Raw genomic sequence first — 13,135 nt, 5'->3', positions numbered from 1 at the left:
TACAGCACAAAGCAAGTGACACATATGGTTAACACTTCATGTTTTGCCAACCCACAAGAAGGAAGAAAAGAAGGTTTCATTTTAGATAGAGTAAGAGCTATATAATTGCCAAAGAAATTAAGAATAATTGCAAGTGGTTTGCCTAATAATTACCTGTCATTACGTTTTTCTCTAGCATAGAGGGTAGATACATCTACAAGAAAGGGAAGGAATGATCATGTTTTTTGGAATGGCAGAGAGATGCACAGCACGTGGCTACCTGGTAATCGACTGGGACATGCACACAGACTGGCAGGTTCCCTGTCCCCTCAAAGCACAGAAGGATGCCATCGCAGTCAATGCACCGGCTTGCAATTCCACCCGATTCTATCCTCAGCTCCAGCACAGATTTATTGCTCTGTAATCTCTTTGCCTTAGTTTTTCCTTTTATAAAAATGGGATCATAATTGTTCTGTAAATAGTATATTTATGAAGATACGCTCATTCATGTGCCTTGGAGAGGAACCCCACAGAACTAAAAAAAGAAAGATGAGATAAATCAACATCTGTCACACATGCACAAGTGAGCAGCCCCACAGATTGCCACATGCTGGGATGTTTCTCTGACTCCCATTTTCCATCCATCATAATGCAGAGAAATAATTGAGATCTGGAAACTATCCCTTAAGGAGATATTTATCCTCCATTAAAGTGCAGAATAGACCACTTAAAGTTAATAAAATGAGAACTTCTAAACATTTGAGTGACAGTATGAACTTTTAACAGAAAGGGTTCTTTGCAAAGACAAGGACGTAACTCCAAAACTGCATGAAAAATTAGAGGACTTCTGCATTTTAAAAATATTCATACTGAACAGGAACCAAACAGATTTAGGCAACAGTATTAACTGTTTACAACTGTTACTTAGGGGACCACTGAGACTGAAAGACCCACCTTGGTGGGCTACATAATGAAATTAAATTGTTTTAGAATTGAACTAGAAAGGGAAGGGTTAGTACATAAACATGTGCATGTTAGGATGAGGTATTCTTGTGTTAGTTACTTGTCAAGTTGGGCAAAGAACACCGTATTTCAGCAAAATAAAATATCCTCCCTCCTACTGAGGTTATAGAGGTAGAGAGCACTTTATAATTTAGAAAAGGTAGAAGAACAACATGCAAAACAGTCCCTTTTTGAGGTGAGACAGAAGGGATTAATAGAGGACATCTAGAAGAACTTAGACTGTGTACAAGAGAAAGGGGTAGAGAATCCCTGTTTTCAAACCAGTTCTACCAGTAATCTTTCACTGCTACACATACAGGACTTAATTAACATTGCTACAACTTTGCCATATTACATGCCATATAAATGCTGTTATTATTACTATTGTTATTATGATCAAGCTTCAGTCCACAGTACAATTTTAAGGACAACTGTTCAACTGCTCTAATTAAAGGGTCCTGCTGAGAAACTGAACAGCTCTTCGCTGCAGTGTTGTAACAGGGTTCCTGTCTGATGTGCTCCCCAGTGCTTTCACTGCTCCCCTGCAGAGATGCGAGCTGCCAAACCTACTTGCTCAGCAGCTCCTTCCTTTCTGCCCTTTCTTGACTGGACTATGTGAACACGCAGTAGCAGAGGAAAGTCTGCTCGTGCTCCTGCTTCATTTAACTGTTGGAGCAAGACCTTTAATTGCCAAAGGATAAAGCAGAACCACGCACACAAACAGCTTCAACCCTTCCGTCACTAAATCTGTCTAGCTGAGCAGATGAAAAAATACAGTAGCCAGCTCTCAGACTCACATGGTGGGATTTTTTAATTGTTGTAATGGCTTTTAGACAACCCCCAGCCCATTTTCAGCTAATGCAGAATTGCCTGCACTGTACATTTTGTTTCATGCAGTTTAGTTTTAGAGTGAGATACTATGGAAAAAAAAAAGTGGTGTTGAGCAAAGCAGGTTTATTCACTCTAGGAATACATTACTGATCCTAGAACCCCTCTAGAGATAATACAGTTCCCACCTTAAAAAATAAAAGATATTAAAATACTTACAGTAAAAGCTTGTCCTCTTTTCTGCTTTAAAAAGAAAACTGTCTCCCACTAGCTTCTGACAGCATGTGTAAGCCAGACTGAAAATTCAGGGCTTGAGTGCTTCCCTGAGAGGAAAACCACATTGCAGCGAGACACAGAGAGCTGCTTGAGAAATGATTCACATACGGAAGCAAGCTGGCTTCACCAGCGCTTTGGCATTCAGCACACACGCACACACATATGCACACTTGCTTACTCAGGGGAATGAGAAATATTATATTTTCATCAAAGCAAAGAGGATTTATGCAAGAAAGTAATTTGTATCCCACCTCCAAAACACTGAGATGCTTCGATTTGTCAAGGAGAGGAAGAGTTTCTTTCAGTGTCCCATCATCCCCAACAGCAGAACTGGACACTAGGCAGAGAACATAAACCCCAGAATAGTCTGCATGATCCAATCAAGTAAAAACATGTGGTACATACAATGTTGGAAGGACAAGGAGGTGGCCACAGAAGGCAGGCATTTTTCAGCGGAAACCACAGAAGCAGCTTTCAGAAGTTTTTATATTCCATGCTAATAATCTCTCCCCCAGAGTGCCAGCAATCACAGCCAGGACACCTTACGACATTTCCCTTTGCCTTCATCATTGCTGCAAAAAAGTGGAAAAGTGTGTGCATGCAGGGAGGAAAGATACACCAGACAGAGGCTTTTTACACAAAAAGTAACTAGAATCAGTCCTGAATGACTTCTCTTGAGCTGTCCAGGAAGTGTCAATCTGTTCTCTATTTAGAAGAGAGCAAATAAGGGACAAGAGTGAGCAATGCTCAAGAATGTTCCCCTTTCTGAAGGTTTCTGAAGATAATTTAGCATCTGAAAATAGGAAGAAAAGGACCAGAGGACTTAATGGAGTTAAAGCAGGCAAAGATAGTATCAAGTTGGAGGAAACAGAGGGGATGCAAAGAGAAATCAAGTCTAAATTTCAAACAGATACCTACGCTGTTTAAAACTGAGCTTTTTGTTCAACTCTGTCCGGAGAGGGGGTCTGTCCACTCTCTGAAGTCTCTGACCCAACACATTCAGACTGTGACTACAGATCAGAAGATCTCTCCTGAACTGCAGAGAGGGATCCTTTCCCAGCAGCGTGGGCGCAGTATGTAAGCAATGTTAATTCACAGCTCAGATAAGAAGGCAGTACATTGTCATTCATACTAACAAAGTTCTTGCAGATATTGTGATCTACATGAACTGCATTTCTCCTCCCTGAGGAAGTGACACTACATTCAGCGATACACACAGAGGCAGTGAGGTCACTTAGGTACCCAGTGGAGGGACTACAAGTCACTCCCTCTGCTTTGACTCCGGACTACCTTCAAAACTGAACAGATAACAGCTGAAAAATACCAACTCGGAAGCAAACAACTGCAGGTCCCTGGACCCTGAACTCATAGATGGGAGGGACATCAGTTGCATACGCCTTGCTGAAAAAAGCTTCTTTGTCTGAAGAGAACACTCACACTTTTTGGACTGCAGCAACCTGTCTTTTTGCCATTGCTGGTGAGTTCATACAGGCTCACTGGGGGAACAGCGTTGTCAGCTCAGTAGGTTTTCCTATCCTTCAGCCAAGAGAAATAAAGAACTGAAGTGAGGGGAGTTGGGAGAGGAGATGAGCTACTATATTTCACTTGCAAAGATATTTTTATTTTTGATAAATATAACTTGACCAAAGCCTAAAAATGAAAATGCTTGGATGTGCAGAGACAGTCACAGCATTTACATGCTTCATCTTCGGTAGACAGGCTGGAATAGTGGCGTATAATTTCCCCAAACCCAACAGCACAAGACCAGACAGTACATTTGTTTATTTAGAGGTTTTCTGGTAGCACTTATTGCTATAATTATCTGATCTCTTTACTTAGACCAAAGTATTAAGCAGCACAAAACCTTCTGAATTGAAAAATTGCCTGTTTAATGAACAAAGCCCAGAAAGAGACAGCTAAAATGAGTTGGCCAAGCTCACAGAGAAAGCCTGTGGCCTGTCCAGAGCCTTAACCGTAATTACTTTCACACAGTCAGGGTGAGAAAACAATTTCAGTAAGTGATACAAACTTTTTAAAAGAATCTGCTAGATTCTCACCCAGCTGGTAAATTTAGTTGACAGACAAAATAACAGTGAGCATATTGCTTGCATGCTGCTCCATCCACTACCGCCACAACTCTGAAACAAGGTGTGAGAGAGTAAGACCAAACCTCACTAATCAATACACCTTTAAAATACTGTATTTGATGAATTCAATTTTATGTTGCAACCTGCGTTGCTTGTCCCATTTTACAAGAATAAATATAGATGAGACATAACTTAATGGGATGGGCAAGGGGCAGAATTTCTAGCAGCACAGCTTGCTTGAGAAGCAAATGCACAGGAAGAGGGTGTGGGGAAAAAAAGCCTCACACAAGGAACAAGATTTAAAATATCTTTGAATGTACAGATATTTATGCTATATTTAACTGCTTTTGTGCCTGCAATCTTAATTACAGAGGAGAGAAATTCCATAAACAAGGCTATTATGTCAATAACAACATCTTTTAAAGCAAGTCTCTAATTCAGTTATAGAGGTTGGAACATTACTGTCTGGAGTTATAAAACCAAAAGTAATTACAGAGGAAAGTCTGCATCAGACAGCGAGTATTAGTGGAGTCAGGCCATGGCTTTGGGACAGCATTTATTCCACGCTTTCTTCCTTTTTGTATGTAACTGATACAAACTTCTTTATTTTCTCAGTTCCACTACAGATGTCAGGAAGTTCAAGCAGCTAGTGGACATTTGCAGAATGAATCATGGGGCACCACTTTTCATTTTGACAAAAACAACTGCTGATCTGTTAACAAGAATGATGCTGATCAAATGGGTGGATAGAGAGAGTGAGCTCTTACAACTGTTGCCAAAAAGGCTCTGCCAGTGCAAGAAAGCTGCATGTGCCGATTTGGGGAACTCAGATATTTTTTTTTTTTTTTTTTATTCCCCCCCCCTCCATACAGCTCCATGTTCCCACTCACACTTGAGGGGTAACCTGTGGCATGGCTACCAGCTTAGACTTGGAACAAGAGAAAATATTTGTTGCTGGAAGAGACTAGAATCATTAAATTTGGAATAAAGGCAGATATGTTTTATGGAACATGGAGTCCTACAGGAGATGAAAAACAGCTTCCTTTGGTGCTTTTTGCCAAAATTTCAAAAGACCAGACAACAACTCTAAAATTTCCAAGGGAACAGCCACTAAGTCAGTCAAAAATAGAATTAGGAAACTGCCTGTTTCAAAAGTAAGAGTCTGTAAGAGGCGCCAGCATTTTTCAGCATTTCTATCATTTCCAAGTAGAACACTGAAGAGTTAACAGACAGCTATTTAACAAAAAAACAGCCAACCCACAGAAAAAGGCAAAATGAGGAAGGAAATCTACGTGGTAAAGGAATATTCATTGAATTTCATGTTTTTAAGATAAAAGTCTGTGATCACTTTTGCACACATTTATCCAAAGTTTATTTTTCTCTGCAATTTTCAAATGCCTGCACTGTCTTAGGCACCAGAGATACAGCAACAAACCAAGGATAGCTTTACTGCAGTCACCCCTCTATTTAAAATGCAGATAAAACTGAATATGTGAAAAAGGCAATACTCATTTCTCTTCCTTAGAAGGCGAAAATAAGACTTTCAGTGTTCTTTTTTACTTAAACAATTTTTTTTCCTATTTCAATGACTAAATAAAAGACTTAGAGGAAAGGGAGTATCTCCATTCTTTTATTATTCCTCCCTGTTACTTTTCTGATATATAGGTTATAATGTGGCATTCATTAACAATTCATAGAGAATTACCATAGTCAAGTAGCACAGCAAGTTTCACTACCTACACAAGCAAAACACTGTGCAACCTTACTTGCTCCCTTTGCTTATTGTCCCAGAGGGATCACATGCCAGAAAAAACTTGCATTTTATCACCTAACGGGAAAGGAATTACAACAGGTATCCATTAGAAACACTAAGGAGCCTTGAACAGAAAACTGTTTCATTAAATTTTTGCTGATCACTGACAATGGAGAGCTGTGCAGGAAAATTAAGGACTGGCGAAGATGTGTGCTGGAGGCTGCCTCAGAATTAAAAAACCCCAAAGGGATGGTGGAGGAATATCCCACTGCTTTGAACTTTTTGGTGTGTTTCAGGGTGATGCAAATAAAAGACCTGAGTTGTCAGCTTTGTTTCACAGGGACTTGCCCTGGAACTGCTGACAGCCCCTGAATGGAAGCAGAACTGCAGGGTATGCCTAGATGTACGAAGTGCATCACGGGGAGCCCGGTAGCAACAAAAACTAGGACAAATGAACAGAGAAAACTGATGAAGCACAAGGAGTTCAAGTCCCAGGAGACAAACAAGCCCTCTAATGTAGATCAGGATTTCAGAAAAAAAAAAAAAGAGCTATTGGTGAGGTTTGATTCCCCATATAGCAATGTCTTAGAGATTCTGTCTTGTTCTTACTCTCTGCATCTTTTACAGATTACTTGAACAGAATCAGCTAATCATTGCAGTAGCTTAATAATTCATCTATTTTACAAGGAGGGAACCAAAGGCACCTAAACTACTGAAAATATCACAAGCTAGTAAGGACTTACAGTGCCCATTGACTTTAGCTCTCATAGAATAAGTCAGCAGTTTCACAAGAGACATGCATATTGCTATACGTAGGCACCAACAATCAGAGCATAAAAGTTTGGCTTTGGTGACATAACCAAATCCAGAAAAAAAAGGAAGAATCTAAATTTAAAAAATCCACAATTCCTTGCTTCCAGACAGCTTGTATGAACCAACATACTTGCTGCTGCTTAAACTTTTAAATCAATTTAGCACACTTGAGAAATTTAACCATGCAGCTGAAGTATCCAAACACCGAGATCCTCCCAGTATTAACCACAGTGTTACAGAATAACCATTGAGAAACACACAGTGGTATAACGCAAGTAAATTCTATTCCGAGTTCCAGGTTCTGCTTTCAAGATTTCTTATGAAAATGATCTCCTTGGATTTCTTGGTTAGTAATCATAGTTACTCAAACCCTCAGTCCAAATTTGGAATACAATAAACATAACTAAAAATCAATTACGAGCATTTTTAAGCTCAGCAAAAAAGATCTTTGTATGCAGATCATGTTGCCTATGAGCTAGATAAGGGCAAATATCAGCACTTCATCAGCATGACCTCACCCTCCCGACGGCAGAACCCTTTCCATCAGAGGTGCACAGTACCACTCGCTCTGCCTCTGTCATGTCAGTTGTTCCCCCCCCCCCCCAGACACAGAAAACAAATGCAAATTGCACTTCTCCTCAAGCTCTCTAAGATCAGCCTCCCATTTTCTTGTACAGAACAGCTACGCCAAACAGCCTGTGACATGAATGGAAGCCTCCCTGACCAAAGGTAGAAGGCCTTAATGCCAAAAGCAGCAGGCACAGCTAGTGAAGTGGGAGAGCGGCAGAAATAGGTGCTCAGCTTTCCAAGTTTCTGTAAAAGCAAGGGAAAATTTAAAGTCTCCAGCGGATACTAAAACAGGAGGGTCATGAAGCAAGAGAACAGATTGCGCAAAAAGGATGAAGTACCCTATGGAGTTTGTGACCTGTTTACCATAAATAAATAAATAAATGAAAGCAAAACAACCCCCTGAGGTGACAGAGTTAGTATGAGGGACATTGGTGAACCTGTCATGTGGAGAAGCCTGTAGAAGCAACTGTCATTACAGAGCAAAAGAGGATTGATTGGCCAAGCAACAAGCATTTGGGAAAGAAAGCAGAGGTGAGAGAAGGAAGGGGAAAATTAGGAAATCCAGGACAGCAGGAAAGTCACTTTGGCTATTGCCCAGCTGCCACTGCTAGCCTGGTACACAGCAGCTGAAGACTTAGAGCAAAAAAGTAGCAGTTTGGGAATACAGAGAAACAGGGAGAGAACACACAAGCCAGCTCAATTTTTTTTTTCTACTTGACACTGAATCACTCAGCAACCCTGCCTGCTCCTGTGGCAAGTGGAACATCACGACTTTGCATCCTTCATTAGGATTAATTAGTTCACTTGAGTATCAAAAGAAAGGCCAAGTGTTGGCTCAGTCGAGGAGAGTGACATTTTCCTCTTCCTGCAGGAGCTCGCTGGTGAAGGTGTGCTCTCAAGGGTTGGTCTGTCCCTGCCCATGTAACTGTTCTCTGATCTGAAGACAGACTCCAAAAATAAATAAATAAATAAATCTGACTCCTTTCCACTGTTATTAAAAGTAAGAAATGTGTTATTTTTTCCTCTTTGCCATTGCGTGTGATCTCATTCAAACCATGAAAACAACAGCCTAAGCATTTTGCCCTGTTCTATCTCAGGGAGCTGGAAACCTTCTACCAGCAAGAAGGTCTTAACAGCAGTTACCATGGTGACTCTGCTAATAGATATTTAAAGGCAGCTCACTCATAATCCCATCTATTAGATATCAGGAGGCTTGAGTAAGAAAGACACAAAAAGCTTGAAACCAGGGAACCAACCAGGCTTAGTGATAGTATAAGTGGATATGAAATTTATGATGAGAGATCTCCTTATACCACTATTTAACTGGACACAAAGGGCTCCTGTTCAAATCTGAAATGGCACTGAAGCTTGCAGAAGAAACTATTTTTAGTTAGTCATTTAAAAATTGGTTCTGCAAGCCTCATTTCAATAGTGGTAGCTCTATAAATCCTTTCAGAGCCGTCGTTGCCAGAAGCATAATAAAAAGCTGTGCTACAGCTCATCCCACATGAAAACCAGGCTGCTGGAAATTCCCTGCCAACGTCACCTGGAAGGGGTCCCTTCCAACAGAGGACCATTGGTGGTGGTTGCAGACGACATTCCTCTCTGCTCCCACCCCAACAGCCTGAGACTAGGGAAGTGATGAGCCCCATTCCTGCAACGCAGCCACAAACTCCGTTCAAAAGGGACCTTCCCTCCCCATCTGAAGGTTTGGGCAGCCTAAGGAATAGTGTCGTACTGCTTTTTAGATGTTATTATGCAGTGAGGAAACTTGAATCTGGGTAAACATGAAGTTCGCTGTGTTGAGAAGGTATCTTTGGTTATATAAACATTAAATAATTTATTTCTTTAGGTTCTGGTCTGTAGATTTCCAGCCCACTGGAATGTGACGAAGAGAACCTGCAGAATCAGATCTCTGGATATGAAGCCACCTCACCAAGCTGGCAAAGCCTATGTAAGAGTCATCAAATTGAGATTTCCTTTCTCTTTTTGCTGCATATTTCCATGACAACTTTCCCCCTTCTTTATACTGGAAAGGTCTCTCAAAAGAGAATTTAGGCTTCTATAGCAACAGCTAAAATCCCTGGGAGATGATGATGTCTGGAACTTTATACAGATCTTTTTTTAGACCATGAGGTACAACACAAGTGCATTTTGAATTTCATAGGTGAAAAAAAATACGTGTAATACTAGGGAAATTGTGAAAAGGGGAAGAAGTAACTTGCTGAAGTAGGACAAACGCAAAGAAACCACCTAAATTTCAAAAAGGATGTGCACTTTGAGATATAAAACGTTAAAGAGAGCAGAAAGGATCATACAGTCATCTTCAAAACCCACATCCTGCTCCTTCTCACTGAGTTATGGAACAGAGTCACAAGGAACAAGTCTGCTGATCCTAAAAGGAGATTTTATTGAACTATCTCTCTCTGCAGTCTATCTTACATTGATCTAAAGCAAAAAATAAAATAAATCAGCGAGTCAGGATGTCTTTTCAGTTTTAACTCTCATACACCTGCCATCTAGCTACAGTCCAGCCTTTTTTCAGTACTTCAGCTGTTTGCTGTGGTAGCGACAGTATTCTCCAGTATGGAAAGCCTTACGAGCTTAGAAGAAAAAATAACTACACTCTCAAACAAACAAATTGGGTAAACTCATGTAAGCCAAGGGAAACACAAAAGTTAAAACTTTCCTTCACTGAATTTAGGTATAATTCACAAAGCACTTCTCCAATGCCCTCTCAAACCTAAAATCTTCTAAACAACAACAAAAAAATACTACATTCACAATCTGGATGATAAGTAGGAAAGCATCAGCCTTAGTATATAGATGAGAAGACTACAGAATGGAAACATTAATTGGTTCTGCCAGAATCTGAGCCCAGTAGGCCCCAGTATGCTTCATTTTGGAGCCACTGGAGACCTCTTTGCTAAACAAGAGGCAAAGTTGGCAGCGTGACCAACTGCAAAGCAGCCACACTTTCTTCTGCTTGCGGTGTGATGGAAAGCTTTTCCTTTTTTCATGAAAATATCCGTTAATTTATCCCCTCTTACTCTCATTCCCCTGGATCATCACAGTTCTGGTAAGGGAAAATGGTGCAGGCAGGTAGGCATGAGTGAAGAAAAATGGATTGAATGTAATTATTGTTGACTTCCACCTTCAGCCACTTCCTGCCCAGTTAGATAACTTCAGAAAAGCCTGTGGAACCAGCAGTTTTACAAAGTGAAGTTGAGCCCTATAAAAACTTACGTTTTAAAAATAGAAATGCCAAAAATGACAGCCAATGCCTATTCAAAACCTGGGAACTCTACAACTACGAGCCATATGCAAAAACAGAATTTCAGGCAACCGCCCCATTATTTCCAAGGTTTATCATGTCTGGAGAACACTGAAGTGTGGGAGAAAGACTGCGTCACTGTAAAGGTCAAGCGAACGCAACTATTTAATATCCCCATGTGCTGCCCTCTGCTGAAACAGACGCTGAGCACATTGGAGCATTGCGTCCATTGCAGGCTGTAGAAAAAGTCCTGATCATCTGCACCTAATGCTGTCATCACACAGAACGAAAATGTTTCATCTGGGACTAGGGAAGGTTAAAAATAACCTAAGCTCTTATACAGGACTTAACAGCTCCAAGATGAAAGTGTAATTTCAGGCAGAGCATCCAGATAAGAGCCTGGCGAAGGAAGAGGATCAAATGTGTTGGCTACACACGCCTGCAATAATGAAGGTTCACAAGTTTATAAAAAAGAAATAGCTGAAAGTTTCATTTGAACAACTTATTTATCAAAAATGTATTGAACTCTCAGATTCTCGCTCCAAGCCTTAATCCTCCATCTGATTTCACTCACACAAAAAGGCTGTTCAGGCAGATGACATTATTCAAATACTCAAGAGCACATATTTGTTCATATATAGAACAGAGAACAGCATGAATGAGAAAAGACGAAAACTATTTAAACACCTAAGGTGGGGGAATATAACATATGTATTTATATATACAAATATTTATAAATAAAAGTATTTTACATAATTATATTTACATAACATTTTTAATCATAATATTATATTTTAAAACAAATAGTAACTCAGCATTTTCTTCAAAACCCAGGAAGAGAGAAAAGAAAGTGAAAACAATATTTCAGCTATACATATAAGCTCTCAGTGCTCAGATCCCAAGCCTAACATACCTTTTTTCCCTTCATACCTTTGAAAAATAGGCTTTGCAGTGTGACTTCAAGATCAGCTCAACTAGGTTATTTTGGATCAAGGAGAAGATTGAAATCTAAAGTTCAGGGCTCCTTAGGGAGATCAACCTGCCAGCAACCTTCTCTACCTTGTAAAGATACTGGTTTAGTAGATTTTTCACAGCACACTTTTCAACGGTTTCTGACCTTAAAAAAAAGAAAACAAAAGAAAACCAACCAACAAACAAGCAAACCAAAAAGGAGTAAGAAAGAAAAAAGACGAGAGGAAAGAACACTGGGCAGGTGGACCCTACTGGTCCAGCCAGTAGAGGGCAGTGGAATTTAAGAGGAAAGTTGTTGAAAATGAACTTTGTACAATGAAATATTTGAAGTGATAAAACCATCAATTTAAATTGCTGTTTGAACCTACATATGCAGTCCTAAGTTAAAACATCAGCAAGAAAAAGAGCAAAAGAAAAAAAAAAAGAAAATTGATTACTGCAGGATCTCTAAAGAGTTGTGTTTCAGGATATCAGGAAGATTTCATACTTAATGCATTTTTTAAAAATAGTTATTAAATCTCTTAAATAATTTTCAGTTATTTTGAGGTATCCCACTGAAACTATCACAGCTATTTCTCAGGGGTTTAAAAACCTGTAGGTAACTTGTAAAATTAAAATAGAAAAGTATCAAAAAAAAGGTCAAGAAGCTATTTTTTTAAGGTACACCTGTCTTCACTTGTGCCAAGCTGAACAGGAAACTGGTTCTTGTCCACAAGAAGCAGAAAGTAAGGCAGGCTAAGCAAAACACAACACAAGCAAAGCCTGCAGAAGATTTTTCGTGTTCACAGCACCTTTTTTACCGAGGGTAAAAAGCATAAAAGCAACGTTTCTCACTACCAAACAGAGCAAGCATCCAAGAGCCAAGGTTTCTGTGTGATTTGACACCAGCTAAGTTTGCATGTTGTGAACAGAAAGACAGATTTTGGTTATTCTCCAAGTCCTTTTGAAACATACAGGTCCTGCAGTAAAATTTGCCACTTTATGCCAGTGGCGGCCCAGGTTTCCCCAAAAAGGCAAAAGGAGATGGCCTGAGACACACGTTCTCACCTGCCTGTGGAAACCACGGAAGAGCAGAGATACCTTTTCTGAGCTCAGGCGCTGAGGTGCCATGAGGCTCTTCAACTCTCACCTCAGACGATGCTCGAAGGTTGTTGGGGTAAACCCCAGACCGGCCCGGGCTCCATCCTCCCCACACCTCGGGTGGGCCACAGGGGCAAGGAGCTGGTCTCTGCACCGACAGCAGCACCGGGGCTCGGCTCCCACCCCGGTCACCGCCGGTATCTGCTGCCCTCACGCTCAGCTCTCGTCCCGGCCGCTCAAAGGGTTACACGGGGAGAAGCTACACCCGCCCAGGGTGCGGGACCTGTTGCCCTCAGACCCCGTCGCAGCCAGAAGTCAGTCAGGGGGGAGGACGGCGGGGGGTCGGTGCCGACGCCGAGACACCTCAGAGCTTCCCGCCTCCTCCCCGCACCTCAGCCAGGGCAGAGGGGCTCGGTCCCGCACTGCGGCACCTCAGTCCTTCCCCGGCTGATCCCGGGCGAGGCCGCCGGGCCTGCCCCAGCCGGAACCGGTAGACCGAGC

Source organism: Numenius arquata, chromosome 18 (assembly GCF_964106895.1).
Source record: "Numenius arquata chromosome 18, bNumArq3.hap1.1, whole genome shotgun sequence".
Lineage (NCBI taxonomy): Eukaryota > Metazoa > Chordata > Aves > Charadriiformes > Scolopacidae > Numenius > Numenius arquata.
Note: the sequence above shows the minus strand (reverse complement) of the source record.